This window comes from Cygnus olor, chromosome 2 (assembly GCF_009769625.2).
Source record: "Cygnus olor isolate bCygOlo1 chromosome 2, bCygOlo1.pri.v2, whole genome shotgun sequence".
NCBI classification, from domain to species: domain Eukaryota; kingdom Metazoa; phylum Chordata; class Aves; order Anseriformes; family Anatidae; genus Cygnus; species Cygnus olor.
Window position 1 is genome coordinate 35,462,192 of NC_049170.1, and position 20,379 is coordinate 35,482,570.

The 20,379-nt window shown below is 42.2% G+C and overlaps 1 protein-coding gene and 1 long non-coding RNA gene across 5 annotated transcripts in view; one reads left to right on the forward strand and one right to left on the reverse strand.

The window, feature by feature from the left end:
* Positions 1-106: 106 nt before the first annotated feature.
* Positions 107-15,261, reverse strand: LOC121065974. The gene is made up of 3 exons (XR_005817442.1): positions 15,211-15,261; positions 5,000-8,729; positions 107-4,730 (listed from the first exon to the last, which is right to left on the reverse strand). It is a non-coding gene; the product is annotated as an uncharacterized LOC121065974 (long non-coding RNA).
* A 14-nt stretch (positions 15,262-15,275) lies between these two features.
* The window catches only part of SNX10 (sorting nexin 10), a 36,519-nt gene continuing 31,415 nt past the window's right edge, over positions 15,276-20,379 (forward strand). Inside the window, exon 1 of one of the 4 annotated variants that reach the window (XM_040549204.1) lies at positions 15,276-15,519. The gene's annotated coding sequence lies outside the window, so the exon portion shown is untranslated. The remainder of the gene's footprint in view (positions 15,520-20,379) is intronic. The other 3 variants (XM_040549205.1, XM_040549206.1, XM_040549207.1) reach the window with 3 other exon arrangements.

Sequence of the window (20,379 nt, forward strand, 5' to 3'; positions counted from 1 at the left end):
ATACTTGTTGTCATGTAGTTTCAAAAGCCTTTTACGTAGTGAATTAAAACTTGTAAAACACTTAATTGCAGTTAAACACGGGTGGTTGAACTGATGCTAAATTACCTTTTTAATATGTAACTGCCTTGTCAAGATTTTTTCTTACTGGATTTGGGCACAGTTCAGTCACTATTTGTGGCTGTGGGAAAAAAAATTGCTATCTGTGTTAGTGCAGGGGTTCCCTTACTCCAGTTAATGATAAATTTCACTGCTTGGCTAGCTTCTCTTGCCTCTTCCTTTGACAAATTACCCTGCATTTGTCATATGTGCAAGTCTTCTACAGAGTTCATGGCTTAATTCTTTGGGGTGTCTATTAGGAATATTAATACACCTCATGTATAGGATTCTTAAATCATTGCTTTTTTACCCAGTTGTCTGAGAAATAGACAGACTAAACAAGAATCCTAAAGCAGCATGCATTTTCCTGCCTGTTTCTTCAGTATGAAGTGGTTTTCAGCTCAGAGTCTTAAGGTAGTTATTTTCAAGTTTGTGTTTGATTGTCTGAACTTTGCAGTTTCGTTACATTGTTTCAAGTGTGGATATCAAGTTTATAAGAAGTTGCTGATTTGAATCAATATAGGTTAAAAAGTCAATTTATTGGTTATTGTAAGTGGTAGACGTAAAGGTTTTTGTTGAAAGGTTGATGCTCAATGATTTGTAACCTTTAAAATGTGGTTTTGCATCTAGATACAGCTTTTACATTATATTTGGTTCTTCCTTCTGACTATCCGTAAAAATGCATTGTATTCACGTTGAAATACTATACGGCTTGTTATACACTTAGAAATCTAATTTTTTACATTATGATGGTAGAAATGCTGACTGGTATGTTTCCTTTTTATTTCCCCTCAATTTGTGTCAAACTGCATTTTGACGGTAATGAAATGCAACACTTTAAAGTTACAAGTTATGTAAAATTATGCTGAATGTGCTGGGTACATATGCAAAAAGACATTATCAAATGTTATTAATTTAAAATTAACTGATTAAATAAATGAAATATCTTCTGTAGTTAGTGAGTTGTGCGGAGGTTTCTGCTCATTGTCCTTCCTCATACTGAAACAAAGATTGCAGGCTGTCTTTTCACGATCCTTCTGTGTTGATGCTACTGTCCAATACAAAACAAAAACCCACAACCCACCCCCAAAGCATCCCCCACACCCCCCAAGAAGTTGTATTTAGTTGTCTCTGCTCCTATACTACTCCTCTCCCTGACTGAAGAAAATACTCTCAATTTAAACACAACCACATTTTTTCTTGTTGAGAAATTTTAACTTCAATCAGTTTTCCAGTTGAAGAGTTTTACCAGCATGTGTTCTTTATAGGTAGTGCTAGGTTTTCCCAAATTTAAATTGTACTTAATTGTGGCATCAACCTCTCATGACCCAGTTCTTACTTCTTCACTGGGAAAGAATATCATCTTTTAGTTCTGACTGGTTTGTTCCTTAATGAACTAATCACAGAACTGCTGTTAAATGGAACAAAATGAATGTTCTTAGTATATGCAAAATAAGTTAACCAGCATTGCAAGTTAATTCTATCAGTTCAGCAGAAACCAATTTTTTATGCTTCGTGATAATTCTGGATTCATGATCCAGTTCTCTTTAAAACTGCTTGAAGTCTTCTTAACAGATTATATACATTTCGGACTCAATGTAAGTTGCTGTAATTTCAAGTGCAAACAGAACATTTTTTGTTTAACTGCAAGTTATTATTTATCATATTATTTACTCACCTAAATTAGGCTCTGGCACTCTAAAAGATTGTCCCCCTTCCCTGTTCTAAAAGCTGTCTGCAACATCCCTAGCGTTTTCCTTACCTTTGATATTTTCAGTTGGGAATTTCTTCACCAAACACCACCTCCTTTTACTCAGCTTTTGCATTGAACTGATTCCATTAAGACATGTCTGCTCTGCTGAGGGAGGCCTCTCAACCCAGACTAACAGCCGAGCCAGATGCCCCCGAGTTTGTGAGGTGCCTCCCCCCACATGAAACACCCTGCTGCACAGACTGACTGCACCTTACAAGCCAAAGTGCACCAAAACTTTGTAGGGCCAAGCAGAGCAGCGTTTCTGTTGGTTTATGAAGATGCATCTCTGGTAGCTCGAGGAGCTGTGCCACAGCGCTTCGTTTTGCAGAGCGAATACGCTGACTACTTGTTTTTATCTTTCTCAAATGTATGCTGTTTACAAGCAATTTCAGTTTAATAGTGTTTTGCTGTTTTCCCAGACTTCAGTTGCGACAGCACATGAGGTACGAGTGTTTGGTGGTACCTGCGTCTCAGCAGGACCTGGGAGGAGGTTGCAGAAGCTTTGAGCTTTACGGTGCTCATGCTGCTGTTAGGACGATTCTAGCCGTCAACTTGGGTAACATCAGAGCTTTTTGAAGTTCAAATGGAAAACATCTCCCAAAATCCATTTCAGGGACTTCTATCGAAACATTCTGAGCTCTTATTTCAAATGGTAAATGGTTGAAGCTAAAAGCAGTGCATGCAAAGCAAAACTGAAGCATTTCTCCCAAAGAGCCTGAAATTTATCTACCCCCGTACAAGAAGGAAGGGTGCTTTTCTTCCTTGGAAGGTGCTGTGGGATTTATTAACATTTACATGGTGAGAGAATTGGATATGATTCCCAGTGCTCCAGATGGCACCATCCATTTGGGAGCTCATATTCTGAAGTCTAAAGACACTGGTGTTGATGGTGTGGTGTTGGAGAATGCAATAACCTATTGCGATGAAATTTTTTATTAGATCATGGTTTAGTAAGTGGTCAAGTACTTACGTTCATTGCACTGTCTGCAAAAAGAATTTTTACCTGGTGAAAGGATAGCCCTTCTGGGTATTGTACTAGAAGGCAGGGTTACTTTTCTTTTCTTTATTGAATGTACCAATCACTCCAATTTTCTGAAGCAGGGGAGGCATCGTTAGCTTCTGGATCGAATTCCTCCTTCCCCAGAATGGTTTCCTTCAGGTGCATTGTTATGCACAGAGTTGAGATGTGTATGTATTTTTGCTTCAAAATCTTCCTCAAAAAGCTCTGAGCCTTGGTCAACAATCAGAAAGTTTTGTCTTCATGTAGAAAAGGCATATTACTGAAACTCGGACAGAATGAGACTGCTAATTTTTTTTTTCTGTAATATCTGAAATACAAAGAGTGCTTGAACTACTTCCCCACCTTTTAAAATAACAATCAAAAGACAGGGAATTAATTTTGATGTTGGTTTTCTTAGAACCGCGAAATGTTGCTTACGCTAAATATATTGAGAAGCTAAAGAACTGAAACCATTTGCCTCTTCCATCACTGAGCCCAGGTAGCGTAGGCAAGATGCGACATTTCTGAACAAAAGCCAGATGAAACCCTTCCATTCACCTGAGTGCCACTCCACTGTTAATAATTATAGTATTAATAAGCCAGGTGGAGGTGTTTAAAGCTATTGCTTTAATAAAATAATACACTGTAGATCTTAGATTTAAATATATATATATATATATATTTGGGAGGTTGCATATCTGCAGAATTCGTGGGCTTCCCTTTGAAATTCTGTTGTTTTGTCACAGACCCTAGGATGTCAGTATTCTGCAGATCACTGCTCAGAAAATGTATGCTTTCCCCTCAGATTAGGGAAAAAAAATAGTTAAGCATATCTTTTTTGAATGAGATGCTGGCTTGCGGGGTGATTCAAGATGCGGCTTCTGGGTTTAAGCATGCAAGCGTGTCTGGTGATTCAATAGATGGCACTCCAGGCTGAGTCGTGCATCTGCCTGCACCCTGTCCTCTCCAGCAGGTGGGGCGCCTGCACCCGTGCTGCCTGGGGAGACCCTGAGGAACGCGTGATGGGGAACCACAGGAGCTCTCCAAGCACACCTGCTTGTGTATGACCTGTAAGGTGTCTGGAGCCTTGCAGGGAGTCAGCCACCCTGCGGCAGCCACCCTGCGGCCATCCCACTGCTGGCTCCCCCAAAGTGTCACGGCCAAAGGGACCCGCGGCTGGTGCGTTCTACCAGCAGATTGCCCCACTCTGTTCCTCCCCTCTCAGAAGGGCAATGATGCCTGGGAGGTGAAGTTGTCTGTTCTTCCCACTGCGAAGAACTCATAGCCCGTGTGCTGCGTTGCAGTGTTGTACCTTTGACAGCACCACAGGATGCAGTTTCCAACCTACTGGAATATTCCGGACTGGGGGCAAATGAACCAAGTAGCCTTTCTCCAGTTTCAGTGCTCCACAGTGAATTTGCTGCTGAGAGTCTCGGTGCCGTTTCCAAAGCGCTGCGCACCATCTTTCTGAAAGCCGTTAATACCAAAAAGTTCTTCGGGTGTATGGCCTTGTTTTGGTGGACGACCTTGAAGAGGTGGAAGATGCCAGTACCCTGTCCACTGTGGTGTAACGGGGACAGCCATTGGAGAAGAGGGATCGTGAAAGTGGATATTTCTGGACGGCCTTCTCCTTGTGATGCTCCTCTTGGGACAAGAGAGTACCAAGAACGGAATGGGAAGCAGTGCCCTGGGGATTTCAGAGGCGAACAGTGACTTCCCTCAAGATGGTTCCAGGCCATCCTTCAGGAATCTAATCCTGCTCGCTGCTTTCTAGTGGCTAGTCAATTCGCTGCCAGTAGATCAGCAGTCGGAGCTCCTGTCGTGAAGATTTGTGCCTCCATTAAGAGGATGTTGTGTTCATTCAGAGGGAAGTAACTGGGCCTGGGGAATAAAGGTAGTATTACGTGTTCAATATTAACTGCTTAATTATGGTTCAGGGTTGGAATAAAGAGATACCGGTTTTCTTTATCCCATGGCAGACATGCAACATCCATGCTGAAGCTTCCAAATGTATTGTTAGGATAAAAAATGACTAAATGATAACATTTAAGTTATGGCAGCATTTTGAATCTTGAATAAATACGTAAGGTAACGTTAATTAATATTACAAACCCTTAGCAGAGAGAAGATATTGTAATGGAATAGCTTACACCACCAATAATTCTTGTGAGAAATAACAGCTTCTCAAGATGGTTTTTGTGACAGCCATGGCTACATTCTTGCTGCCAGTTTCATGGCTGGTATTCACATTGGTGGTGGTGTGATGTCCTAGGAGATCCAACTTACTATTTGCTCCCTTGGCAACTAACTGGCTTTACTGAACTTTTGGACAGGAGACCGGAGCTGTTTAATTTCATCTGGGACAGCTGTGGAGTAGCAGCAGACAGCAAACATGGGGACTGCAGGGTAGCTGTTCTGTAGCAATGCTGAGCACTAGGAGAATCCATTTGCTTCCTGTGCGAGAACAACAAAACAGCCACAGTAAATGCTGGTAAGCAGATTTGGGAAAGTGTCTTAGCAGTTGGAAATGTTGCCTCCGTAAAATGCAGATATTCCAAACTGGCTGAAAGATTACACATTGATAAATGGCTCTCTTTCCAAGAAAGTTCTTGTGCTAAAATAGCACTTGAAACAGTTCTGACTGAAATATTCCCCATCCTTTTGCAATACCACTGGTAAATACTGGACTGGACTCACAGAGCTGACCTGCTGATGCAAGGCTGAGGATGCAGTAGGGTGGCTGAAGAAAAATGATGCAAATAGCAGAGGGAGCTTTACCCATTTGGATGGAGTGATTGTAGCATATATTGGGGATGTTACGTGGAAAAAAGACATATGGGGTATTTCTCATGTCTTATGGTTATTGCAAAAACCCTACAATGCTGAGACCATTGCAGGCTCAATTCCTAGTCCCCCACTCTTTCAAATGATAGATATTAACTTCTCTTAAAATAAGAGATGCTTTTTTTTTTTTTTTTTAAGAGGCAATTTGATTTGTTAGGCAGTGCATTGCAAAGGCAAAACTGAAGTTAAAGGCAGTACTAAAACTTGAATTTGTGGAGGACAATGTATGTACATAAATCCAGCAGTACTGGAGAACATTTCAAAGACACAATTACGAACTTAAAAGATACTTTGTAGTACTGGAGAAATGAAATTCAAACAATTAAAGGCTTCCTGCTCTTCCTTATCATCCTCTGTATTACTTGCTATCTGAAACTGCTGAATTACAGCAGTACAGACTGCTCACTGCCTGTGTCTATTTTGAATGCAGCAACTTTATGGGGAAAAAATCTATGCAACAAGACTTACTTCCTTGCTTAATTGTGCTAATGAAGTGAGAACGGCACAGAGCAGCATGGAAATATTTATTTGAAATTGTAGCAAGTGCACGAGGGAATCCCCTGTCGCAAGCTGATTGAAGACAGGACGCATTGCAATCCTCCTTACTAACATTACTGCACCAACTAATCCTAAGGCCAGACCAAAGGGTTTTGTAGCTATTTGACTAGGAAATTCTTACCACTCTTTCCACCACAGAAGTTCCCCTGATACACTGGATACACTGGTGATTACAAGGTAATTAAAAAAATAAAAAATATATATTTTGGAATTTGGAATCAGAAAGAAGTAATTTAGGCATAAGCAGAAACTGAGGAGTCCCTCAATTACTTGAAAGCATATCTAATTAAGCAACACATCTGTCACAGAGTCTTTGACCTTAGCTTGTTTGGCCACACAGTATAATGAATAAACTTCCCATTAAAGTCATTAAGGCAGACAAAGTAACGATGTACACCCTAGGACTTGCCTGCACAGGAAATAGCTCAGACCAGCTACAGCAGAGGATCTATTCTGCAACACCTCCCTTGGGGAGCACTTTTTTTGCAATAAGTATGCATTTGTGTGGTTTAACTTAATACACATGAGAAGTGAAATATGTTAAAAGCAAACAAAAGCATTTGTCATGTAAAACAAGTGTATCTACATGAGGAACTGTTGCACAGTGCCTGCTGGGCTTTGAATTCCCCACTTTAGATCATTTCACAGTAACCACCTTATATAGATCAATGCAAAGTAGCACAAAGCGCACTGCTCCTTCATCGTAAATTTACAAGGCGAAGGAAATCGACCCATTGAATGCATGGCTTCATGATGAGGTAATAGCTAGCCAGAAGCTGCTTGGGGTGCTGAGATATTGCTGCAAGTCAACCATGCAGCTCACAAAGTTAAGTCTGCTGATTGCCAAGAAGCAACAGCAGTTCGGCACCACTTGCACCCTAGAATGTGTTTTCTGTCTGTTTATGGGACAATCAAAACGCCATTTCAAATATACTAGTGCATATGATGTAAATTTTATCACAAATTTAAATATTACATGAGTATAACTGCTTATTCCATACAGACTTGAAAAAAAATGCATTTATTTGGTGCAGTGCCTTTAAGGCAATGGATGCACTCCTCCGAAATGTGCAGAGTACACGGTCAAGAAGGAGGGCGAAACCTGCCTGATGTAGCTGTGCTGAGCAGCAGCAGGTATCTGATACACTTGACTAACTGCTGAGAGACTAAACAAGACCCCTTGAGACGAACCTAAAATAGAGTTAAGAGGGGATTCTAAGCACCAGACGTTTTTGCTTGCCATCTCCTCTGGTTAACATCAGCTGGCTCAGTAGGCTTCACCCACATGTACTTGAGATTTTTTTTTGCAGCAACGAGGTATTGATATAATTGAAAGTGACAGCCATTGACATGTTAAATGCTGGGCTGGATTTTGTCTACAGATGAGAGTAGTACCCCTGTATGAGAGTTGTACAATTCTAACTATGCAGGTATGTCTAAAACAATACCACCTTGTCAAAGATTTCATTAAATTGGCACTAGATAAGCTTATGTCTGTGCTAAGGAAAAGGGTAAGTTATATTTATTTGCAATAGCTGCAAAACAGCATAATACATTAGTACTAGGAATTGTACTGGTGTATTTATTCCGGTAAAAGGTTAGCCCCCCAAATGACAGGTACAATAGCATAAATCCATGTAGACTGTGCAATGGGGCTAAGGGAAGATAATGGCACAAGAATTCCTGCAAAGTAGCAGGAATATGCTCTTTGAGCTGTGGAAGCTGCCCACAGACCATGATCTCAAAGAAGGGAATGCAAGATGATAGCATTCACTTAAATCTTTCTTGTTTCCTGCTAAATTAGATAGTACGATATGGCATTTCAATGAACCAACACCAGTTATTGTAACTCAGTTGATGTGTGGTAACTTGTTCAGCTGCTGGGTCTTTGACACAGATTTAAGTCCTGACCCTTTGCTGTCAAAGTACCAGCGGGAAACGTTCTTTCTTCTCTGTGTGTGATTAGAACAAGTGTACATGCTTTAGCTGTTATGAAAAGCGGTCACTTCCCCAGTAACACCACTGTTCTGTCAGTAATGCCAGGCCCAGCAGGTCTTTGTGTTTCCAAACCTGCTTCTCCTAATTACCCACCTTGCTGTTCTTAAACTTCCAACTTCATTTGTAGCCACCTTGCTACAGTTTCTCTTAAAATATTCTCTGCCAACTTGGTCCCCACTGTCTGTGCTCATCTCGGATAAAAACCATCGACCCAAATGCCTCTCGAAACCACTCATTCCTCCTGGCCTTTTTATTGGCTTCCCTTCAGGCTTCCCCTGGCTCCCCTTGCTAGTTGCTCTCAACTCCTTTTGCCTGTGGGCAACAAAAAGTTGTCTTAGCAAGTCATTGCATGGACACTGCCTGGAAGTCCACTGCAGAAGTCATGGCAGCGGGTCAGCCCCACCTCTGTTCCTCTGGCTCTGGGTGAGGTTGGTAGGAGAGACATGTTCCACAGGCTTCCGTAGCGTGGTGAAAATTAACCTGCCAAATGAAACAGATGCTCATTTAGAAGTACACATATACAATCTGCTCAAAACAGGTCTCCCTCTAAGGCTGACAAAGGATGGATAATGTTGTCATGGTTTTTCAGATGTGGAATAAATAAATAAATGGCGCATGGGAATTTTCTTTCCATCAAAAGAAAAAGAAAAAGGATATAAATACACGAAATGTTAACCAAGAATCCTTGGATTGGCAAAATTGCAAGTTTGTTCTTATTCTACCTCTTTTTATGAACGTATCAGAACAATGGTGGGGAGTGAAGAGTAGCCCACATCCCTAGTCCGTATACCTTTCACGTGCCACGCAGTTTCTGTGGTAACCAAATGGCCAATGGCTCATGGCTAAGCCAAAAGAAAAAACTATCATTTACAGACAGTCTGACCCAGATGCCTCCCTCTTGAGGTATAAAATTGTCCTTTGCCTTTACAGACACTGGAGCCCAGGTGTTTTTAGAGGACAAATTAAATTGTACTCAACCTGAAATGTCTGAAGGAGATGTTTGTATCTGCCCTGACCACGGAGGCTGAGGGACTACTGAGTCCCTGGTGTAGGCAGGGAAAATAGGGCAGTCAGTGAGTTGGCCTTGGTGCCTTGCATCCTAGTACACAGAGCCAGAAGTAGGAGGGAAAACTGGGAAATAAGAAAATACAACACTTATCTAGAATCCTTCTATTCAAGAACAACCACCATACACGTCTATTTCAGAAGAAGCCAGCAAAGAACCAGAAAGAAACTACCGATGGAAAAACAGCACCTGAGACTCTTCCAGCAAACCACTGTTTTACACCGTTATCATCTGCTCTGAAATAGTCCTAAGTATCAAGCAGGACTTGAAGGCTGTGTATTTTGTTGCTCAGGCATTTGCTCTGGGTGCTGATTTTGTCAGCCTGGTGGATCTGTGCAAATAAATACAGTGATTCTCTGTTAATCTGTTAAACCTGACCTAGAAAAACAAAAGTAAACAGAACCAAAATTGGCCAGAAATAAAGCGAGGAATCAACAAACACCTTGTAGGAAACAAAGTTAGAAAGGAGAAGGGAAAAGGAAGTCTGTATTCCTTTGCTGCTATCAAATGTGTAAAGGAGAAGTCCCTTTAAAAATATTCTTGTTTATTTCATGCTGGCTTATTTGTTCTTCAGAAAATCATGCAAGACTTGCAGTTTGGCCAGCTAACTCTCTGCAACAGCAAGGATGGCAATGGATTGTAGCTCTTTTTGATGGTTTCCAGTTTTTAATAAAGCATTTGGTTTCTGCTGGAGTTGAAAAGATAGCGTGCAGTTTTCACTAATTGTTCTTCTCATTTGATACCTTTCTTCCTCCTCACTCTAGAAACACAGAGGCCTTCCATTTTAGCTTGTCTTCACATGAGATATAATACAGAAAATTGGAATTATTTAAGGGGGAAAAACTGAAACAAAATAAACAGTCCATGTTCCATGTGAATGCTAATAATTCTCTCCCTCCCTCCCTCCCTCCCTCCCTCTTTCCCTTCCTCACTCCCTCCGTCTGACCCAATTTTGCTTGAGCAGACTTTGTTTTTCTATGGCAGGCACCTTTGAGACTGCAAACTTAGCAGATGCTGCTGAGAGCACTGCATTTGCAAAATCAAGTTTAAAGCTACTACGCTAATGACATTAAAATTTCCAGTGTACTACTGACTTGCTTGTTCTGTTTTCATCAAAACTCCTCCCTTAGCTACGCTCACTTAAAAAGGAGAACCCAAGGTTAAGGGTTTCATTCCTCCAGCAACTTTAGGTATCAGAACATCTGTCCAACCTGCTCGAAGGAATGCTGTGCTCGTGGATATGAGTATTTAAATCTATTCAACTGCTTACTGTTATACATGCACCTAGAAAAGGGCTAAAAACTACTAGTACCAGCAAATGTGTTCATTTCATGCTTTACTGCAAACAAGCTACAAAATAAATAAATAAATAAATAAATACTTGCCAAATACAAAATGACAACATTGTTGAGGGGAAAATTGTTTTCCACCGTAGAACACAAACAAATAACAGGAAATATTGGAAGAGCTCCTTTCTTTCTTCTCACTCTTTTCTTAACCCTTACACCTCCCACAACACCGAAGCACCAAGCATCTTTTAAAACTGCAAGCACTAACTCAGCTACTGTCATTGTTTGTTTGGGCTTCCTAAGTATAATGTTTAAGAATCCCACCATAGACTAATGCTGCATGATCACCTCCCCTCTTTGGCTACGAAGAGGAGATTACAGGAGTTTTAAAAACATGTTTATTTTTATGTCCACAATGCTCCCTGTGTGCTTGTTTTCTAACTCTAGTTCAAGGAAGTGAACTACTTACTTGTGAACTCAGTAATTTTCTTTTGTATCTGAAATTATTTTTTCATAATGTGATCAGGCAGTCTGGATCCAAGCAGTCCTGCAGCATCTTCTATGTTGAGCTTTATCCCAGCCTAGTGAAATAGCTGAGGCCATAAACATGGGGCTAGCAGCACTGGTGTTTTAATCACGGCGTGACTTAGGCGATGCCTGTGTTAGCACGCAGGATGACACAACAGGAAGAGCTCTGCACTGCACCCTAGTTTGAGCGGAAGACCAGCCTCCACACTGTGCTTGCTTCGTCGGGTTTGTATTTCCAGGGCACTCCATTTGTGGCTGGAGCACAGCTTCCTGCTACATTTCAGGTGAAACATTTCCTCTGCATGTCGTGGGGATGCTCCACCAAACGGGACAAAGAGGAGGAGAGGATGTCAACCCAATTTGCTTCAAAACTATGTAACAGAACTGAAATAAAACGCTAACATAGATGCACACTTAGGTTTGCTCTTCCGAGACAATGGATTGCCATAGCTGTAGCAGTTTTAATCTGAAATAAGTTGAACTGATGTCACGATAGCAGGGTAGTACTTTATTTCAGTGCACATTTTAAGAGCTATTGTAGAATCAAGTCCCCCTTGTTTGTCTGAAGCAGGGAGAAAACATCTTACGCTTCAGTAACTGGAATTGGTTTATTACAGCATTAAGAAGCTGTAGGTGTAGACAGAGAAATCCCCTCAGATCAGCGGGTTAGATAATGTCAGCAGCAAGCCTCCACCGTTCACACCAGCACCAGAGCTGCATCCCTGGGAAGCTGTCAGAGAAACCTTGGTGGAAATGCATTCTTGAGCATCATGTCATGGCACAACGCCACTGGTGTGAAAACAGTTGGGCAAAAATAGTATGAGAACTTCACAGAAAACGTAGTTACGGCAACAGAACTAGCCTAAGTCATAGCTTTCCCTTGTTTACACCAGTTTTATAAGACTCCACTTACCTCTCATTTCTATCCCTTTCCTCAGTATATTTATTCTCTTTTCCCTGTCCTTTTGGTCTTTTTTTCCCCTATTTTTCCTCCTGTTTTCTCAGACTTTCCTGATGTTTTCCTAGGATGCTATGTTTTATACTAATAGATTCTTTCCTGTAAATATTTTATTTAGCAGATGCAATTATCCCAAATTTTGCTTGTTGAATTGATAGCTGTTTCCCCTGCAGTAGCACAGGCATAGATGCTCCTAGCAATATCCAACAGGTCCCTCTGGAGCTCTCACCAGACAGCATTACATAGCTCAATGCAAACCGAGAGCCTGTTTTGCTGGCAAAAGGAAGAATGGAAAGGAGTTGGAGCATATGGCCCCAGTCATCCATGAATAAGTAGAGAACAGAACATAAAATAGGAAATTTCAGTGCAGATGACTGAGATTACTAAAATTTTCTGTGCGCGACAAGTGGGTGAATTAAGCTATAAAATAAATAAATAAATAGATCCCCCACAAAAGAACACACTTCTCTGAAGAAACTCATCAAGGAGGTCTCGGACAGATCTTCCACTTCAGAACCACAAAATGTGGATGCTATGATGATCAGCAGCCGGTCCTTTTATATGCATGCTCTGCTGCTCAGTGCAAACAGTCATCTTGGTTAAGTTCTGATGTTTTCCTATCTCATTTCTTTCCTGGAAAATATCTGCACACCATACCCTTATAGAAAGAGGTAATGCAATATGACACTGAAATGGGACACAACAACAAAAAAAAGCCTTAAAAAGGAATTGAGCACTGAAATGGTATAAACAAACAGTTTGGAAGCTTGAACAGAACTCTGAAAGAGACATGTGTTCCCTATCATAATGATTTTTTCCCTTTTTCATTAAGAACACTTGCTTGTGCATCTTTTGTTTGCTAAATGTGACTGTATCTAATTGGGATTTTTTGCTGGCAAAATTGTGTGGTTTAGAGGCAGCATTATTTCACACATATGCTGAAATAACGGAGAGATTTATAAATCTCATTGATAATCATCTTCATTATGTTAAAGTATAAAAAGAACTTGCCTTCTGAAAACTAGCTTACACTAGCAATCCTGCAGAAAGCTATTTAATTGCCAGCTAGCCTTGGTCTTCCTTTTTCACTTGTCTTTTCTATCTGGCCTTTCTTTGTCAATCATTTCTCAGAACCAAAATGGTTGCTCAGAACACTGTCTGGCAGTAAGTAACAGCCACAAAATCTGATGGCCAACCTTGGAACTCTCACCATCCTCTCACAAAAATTGGCTGTAAATACCTTTACAGGACAGACAGATGCCAGCAGCCACTTGTAGCCCTGTATAGACTACAGGAGGTTTCCAGTGCCATCGTTGTTGAACCAAAAGTGACAAATGTTTCAGAACAAAAAGGTCGATGCAGACACCTTTATCTAACACTCCTGGAATTCTCTGTACTTCATCATTATGAATAAGTTGTTGTTCATATTGATCTCTACACGCTTCTGTACTATTTTGCATAATGGCTCCTATCCGATGAAAATTTTGGGCTTTTCTGCTGCAAAACAAATTAATAATTTTTCTTTTTTTTAATTCCAGAACTTGCTTCATATTTTCATATCTTATGGGAAAAATCAACGCACAGATTACATGAAAAGACTAAGACAATATCGTACTTTTTCAATATTTAGGAATGAAGTAAACATATATTCAAATCACTTCTCCTTTTTAAGAATCAGAGAAGTTGCTCAGATTCTTTGGTGATTCTTTAACACCACATAGATAAGAAAAGAGTATTTCAGCACTTCGGAAGTAGAAACCCTTACTACTTGTTGTAACAGAAAAGTAATACCTTCCACTCTAATTAGTGTATATTCCCTAAGGTGCTTTTATTTATTACTCTTAAAATAATTTCAGCACACAGGAAGAACCTTAGCTTTACCTTCCTAGCCTATTCATTCAGAGAATTCCTCCTGACAAGCTTCTGCTGCTTCAAGTAATTCCATTCACTTAAAGCAAAATTAAAATCACTGTAATAGATACACCTCTACTCTGAATAAATGTCAGCAAAAAATGAAGGGAACTCCTAGAGATAACACAGTTAGCTGGGTCCTCACACGTGAAGCCTGACTACAAGTTAAGTCTGTGTATAACAGGAGCTCAAAGGCCCTGTTTGTACTTTGTTTATCCTTCCCTCTATAGCAGTAAACTGTACGTGAGCAGAACTATTCTCTGGTAACAGAGGGCAGCTGCTCTGACACAGCCCCTGTCCATTTCAGTAATCTTGGTTCTGCTCCAGAGCAGTGGTCCAAAGAAGTTGTACGTTGGGACTAGCTCCTGAGCCATGCTAAGTCCCCAGACGTCCCTGGAAATTGGCATAGGCCAGAGGTGCGCAGCGCTGCTCCAGCACCCAGAAGCATTTTCCAGGACTGCCGATTCACAAGGAAGATGCTGCCTGCAAATCTGCTTTCCCTGCGCATGTCGGGAAACACGTCTGGGAGCTCCAAGGGCACGAGGCGCTCCAGCCTTCCCTGTCTTTGCGGGTGGAGGAACTGGGGGAAGAACAGAAAAGACATGTTTATCGTTAGCAGCAAGAGACCAACATTCTCACAGGGAAACGATTTCCTTAAGCTCATTAAGGCAGATTTTAGAAGCCAGACTGCACTACCTTTAGTTACTTTTTAGAAGCCTGATTGCACTACCCAAGGATGGGCTATTGCAGAGATGGGGCATGAAGTCACAGTGCTGTTTCCAGGCCCATCTCCAATATTTCACACAGTATCAGTCATTATTTAAAAAAAAAAAAAAAAAAAAAAAAAAAAGGAACTCTTGAAAGGATAACATCTAGCTCTCAAAGATGTGATTGGGGTAAAAAAAAAAAAAAAAAAAAAAGTGAAAACCAACCAAAATTACTGGTATTTTGATTTCCTGAGGGAATAAACATTCAGGAGAGATTTCATTCCTCCTCTAAAAGATATATATATATATATATATATATATATATATATATATATAAAATTTATTGGGTTTATCGGTCCTAATTACTATTTCTTTTAATCCCTTAGCTAAAAGGCCCCCAAACCACCTTTCTGTACGAGCCCCTCAGCAGCCCCACGCCGCAGCTCCCGCAGACCTCGTCTCCACGCCTGCGCAGGGAGCTCCCCGGCAGTCCCAATTTTACCTTTTTTTCGCTCATTTTCGCCTCCTGCCGAGGGGACGGGCCCCAGGTGACGGCGGCGGCCGGGCGGGGACAACGACGGGGACAGGGACAGGGACAGGGACAGGGACAGGGGCCGGGGGGGCCCTGCCGCTGCCGCTGACGTGCGAGGCACCGCCCGGCTTAGGGGCGGCTCCGGCTGCGGTTGCTGAGCAGACGGACACACGGGCAGACAGACAGACGGGCGGACAAACCGACAGAACGACAGACAGACCGACCCAGGGTGCGTTACCGAGGCTTGCTGGCGGGGGGCTCGCTGCGCCCCGAGGTGAGGTGGGTGTCGGTGCCGGCAGCGGGCAGCGCCGGGCAGCTCGGCGCTGTGTAATATATATACTCTATGCACATAATTACGTGTGTTATATATAAATTTATGATGTATTTATATGTATTAATGCATAATAATGTGTTTTTAATGCATCGTATTTATCTTTTTGTTAATCTGGAGACGGCCTTATTTTGCGCCTAATCGTGTGCTGCCTAAAGCGATGAGGATTTGGGGAAATGTCGGAAGCGAGCTGGTGGCGATATGTTTAAAACAACATAAAACCTGTAAAAGGAAGGAGGTGCCAACAGCAGGCTTCGTGCTGCTGGCTTCTTGCTCAGCCGGGTGCTGGAGCTGGGCATGGTGACCTGTGGATGGAGGGATGGAGGGATGAAGGGTTGGCTGCCTCCTCGCTTCTTGTCCTGCACCCGCCGACCTGGCCCAGCATCCTCACGGCCCCCTCAGGTGTGTGCCACTTCTGGTGTGTGACAGTTCTGGGGCCATGTTGCCAAATTCTGATGGCACACGGAGCGCAGAGTGGCACCATGGAGGGTTAGGGTCTGGACCGTGCTCGGGATCCCTGCCTGGCCCACGGCCACATCGCCGATCACCCCATGTCTCGTCCCACATGGCGTAACGCTGCGTTGCTCGTGTGGGCTTGCTTGGGCATCGCGCAAGGGGAGTAGCGGCCTGGGTTTGCGTCTTCCAGTTGTGTGTCAGATTGAGAGGAACTCGATGGAGTAGAGAGGACGTTCTTCCTATACCTGCGGGGGGAAACTGAAACCAAAAGTAATGCAGGAAAAGCCTGAGTGACTCAAGCTGAACACGCCGTCCCATAAAAAAGCTGAAATACTGATGTCTTCTAGGTGTAGAAGATGAGAGTAATACTTAGGGTTTCAAATCCTTAAGTGTGTTGTTTATCATGGATATTTTATTCTGAGTCTAAGCAGGATTTATCTTTAATGAATTTCAATTTGAAGATCTTATATCGGTGTACCATACTTGTATGAACATACTTCTAAGGGCTTGTAGTATACGTGAGCTTTATTATAGACTATTATGATTCTAAATTTTATTTGCAGAAATAAAATGCTTCCGTTTTTTAAAAGGAGAAATATGTTCTGCAAATATTATTACTAAAGCACTAACAACATAATCTCTCCAATGCTGTGGTGTCATTAGAAGAGAGTAGCACCTAGAAGCCTTATTCATTTACTTGTGCCCTGTGGTAGAAGCTGTACAAACACAGGCAAACAGGCAGTCATTGGTCCCAAAGAATTTATGAAATAAAAAGAAAACAACAGACTTTAAACATAGACAAAAAATTATTTGTTTAATGAAATACCTCCAAATGTTCATACAAGTCAAAATCCATTATAAATTACATGGGTGTCATAGTTCCTATTTTGTTTATATCTGTATATATGGCTTAACTGCGGTTATCTGCTGGGCTACTGGAGTTAATGATTAATGCCCCTACACCACTGGAAAACAGTACTTGCCAGCTAGCAGATACTCCTTCCTAAAATCAGCTGTTTTGCGACAGAACCTGCCGCAATAATTCTTACAGTTCCATAAGATGGTAATTGATTTGCATGCTGCATTTTTCTTTTTCTTATTTTTCTCTTTAAAGATGTGCTCATGCTCAGTCAGTCAGGGACAGCCCAGTAGAAAGCTGCAGCAGAACCACTACAGTGTTTGACGAAACGTTGCCTGGATCCCATCTCAGCAGCCCTTCAGGTTTCTGTTTTTCCCTCATTCCCTGCCTCGCAGGCAGAGCTGGGTAAACATTGCCCTTACTCTTCAAGGCCTCTCCCTTTGACCTTTCATACACTTAGAAGTTGTTTTCAGTTGTGCGTTTCCACGTTAGCTAATGAAGAGCAGCTCTTCTCAAGGCAGCACCTGTACAGAGCTCTGTACATCCACTTGCAGCACACAGGCAGTGCTGGGGTCTGAAACCAGCAGAGCGGTGCTCAGCTGCAGGCTCCGAGTGCTCTGGGGTCCCCTTCCGAAGCAATGTGCAGTATAGAGCAACAGCCTCTTGGCGGTTGGGTCAAACGGAGTGATTCTCAGGCACGGGAAGGGATGGCGCATTGAATCATCAGCTGATAAAAACGTGATGTGAATGCTCTTGGAGAACTGTCACCATCCAGTGGGGACCAGTGACATGGTGTAAGGTAGTAGCACTGTGTGGGTGAGGACCAGATCATAGTAAGGTCAAAGGTGAGGTTCTTAGACATTTTTACAGAGCTCATGCTGCTGCTGCTTCACGTGACGCTCGTACAAAATAGCTTTTCCTACCCAGAGAGGGTCGTGGCAGGTGCTGCTTTGAGGTTTCCTGCATCCTGTTCCTAGCTGAGCAACCCTGCAGCACTTCTTGCTGCTTCCCTCCTTTCCCCTGTTGCTTATTCCCCCTGCACAGAGCAGCATTCCCTCTCACCCAAGGGCTGCACCTGCCCATGCCAAATATGCTTGCTTCACCTGTTATTCTGCTATTCCTCTGATCCTGGGTAATAAAACATTCCTGTCAAGAGCATTGGTATAAAAGTTGGGCACTTCTGACAGTAAAGAGCTGAATCATAATTGCAGCCCCATTTCAGTCAATTTTTGCTCAGTACTTTTCCCCATTACCATAATTTCAAGCAACTGAAACCTTTGCTTTTATCATTTGGTTTTATAATTTATTCGTATGAAAGAAGGAAACACTTCTCTGGCATTTCTTTTTTTTTGTGTGTGTGTGTGTGTGTGTGTGTGTGTTTTGGTGGTGATATTTTTTGTTTGTTTGTTTGTTTTTAAAGTTAATCCCAAAGAAGGCAGTGAGCATCTGCTCAGCAGCACGGGCTGCTGGAGGAAGCTTTCCTTGCCTCCTGGGAGTTGATAGGTAGGATAGGAAAGGTGACAAATGCAGTGCGTCATGTCTCTGCAATGTATCACATGGATCTTATTTCCATGCATGTGGTGTATAGTAGGCATAGGCTTTTGTTTTTTGTAAACAGATAAATGCAGGATCTGGTTAATTTAGGATATTGTGATTATTTTTTCTACTTGTTAGACATTTTGTATCTTTTTATTATCTGAAGAAACTAACTCAGCAACTTGTTTTGTTTTTCTGTTACTAAAAATACTAAGAGGAAAGCACAGCTTTGTGTCCTCTAGGAATTTTCTGACTTGTTGGCAGAATAACTCTTGGGGTGGAGCAGCAAATCATGCTATATTTGCTTGTTCTTAAAAACAAACAAACAAAACCTTAGTTAAAGAGAACTACATGTACAAGTATGATGCATGCTATTTGGCACCAGGCCTGTGTATTTGTAATATTACTTGCTAAATCTGCACAGTGTTTAAGAATAGAAATGCTTTTAATGAGCTTTCCCTAGCCTGGAAAAAAAAAACTAAAAACACCACCCCCTTGATTAATTTATATGGTTATGAAACATTCACGATTTGCATACAGAGAGACATTGGGAAACAGGGAAGCAAAAATAAAAAGCTTGTCATCTCAGTAGTGGCTGCAAGAGTGGTCACAGCACTTGAGCAAGAAGGCTGTCACCACGCTCTGCTCCTCAGCAGAAGCTCCAACATATTCACAGCCATGGTCAGCAGCTCTTTGGGCTTTTGAAGTCAAGCCCCAGTGGGAGGGGAGGAACAAGAGGAGGGACTGCAGAGAGACCTCAGAGCCAAAACCCACTGCGACAGTCCAAGCATAGAGAGCGAGCCTCGTGGTGGGAGAGGCTGCAGTGCGTAGGGATGGCACTACATTGCCTTGACACAGGTGACTGGGGCCATTCGAGGGCTGTCCAGGGGGACCCAGATGTCCGTATGAGGCTGGTGTCATGACACTTGACCAGCAGCTGGTCCACCTTTTTCTTGGGCAGCACCTGAAGAGTAAGTACAGTACCTAGCGAACATCCACAAAGACACAGAACGCTTATGGTTAGGTATCTGAATTCTACTTATCTGGGTTTCTGCAGGACAGGGGGATTGTTGGGACACTTAAGAGAACATAATGCAAGAAAAACATTGCAAATGGTCCTGCACTTCCCACCATGTTACTTGGGTGATTCTCGTTCAACTTAGAGAAATTCAAAATGATATTTCTCTTCTTGAGGTCTAATTAGTGGTAAGTCTTCACAGAAACCTTAAGTGCCTGAAGGGTTTCTGGTCCCAGAGAAGGATTTCTGGTCTCAGAAAGCAATCTCCTCTTGGCCTTTGCTGGTCATGTTCTCCACAGAGTGTGTGCTAAAGAAGCCAGTAGCCCGTGCTCTGTCTGCCAACCTCTCTGCTGGCTCTGTGCTCACTTCCAGCTCTATGTGCTTCTTCACTGCTTGGGGGATGGTTGTGTAAATAATGTAGATCCTGTGCTCTTGCTTGTTCTCTTCTACCAGAAGCCTGTCTTTGAACAGGTTTTGTCTTGGGATTGGTGTTGCGCAAGTAGGTGTCTGTAGGCTGGCAGGGTTTGCTTTCTTGCTGGCACTTCAGCACAGGTTATTTCAGGTGTGTCCCTCAGAACGTGCCCCAGAGGAGAGGTACATTCATTGGTAGACCTGAACCTTGCACACACCTTTACTCAGCATGACCCTGTGGGTCTGGCCCAAGAGGAAGGGCTTGATCATTTTGAAAGGCTTTTTATTTTTGAAAGGAAATAAAAGAATTTCTTTTTGCTCCAGCATCTTTGTGAGAGCGGTATTTGTGACTGACACGATGGATTGCCACAGAGTGCTTCGGCAGGGTGCAAGTTGACGAGTTTCATTTGTTTAAGAACAAATAAACCAAGAATGATTTTGTTACGGTAACTGTTGTATTTAGAAAGAGAATGCAGTTTACTTTCAGTGTTGGCTTTTTGTGCCGAGTGGTATGAAGAAATTCCTGTT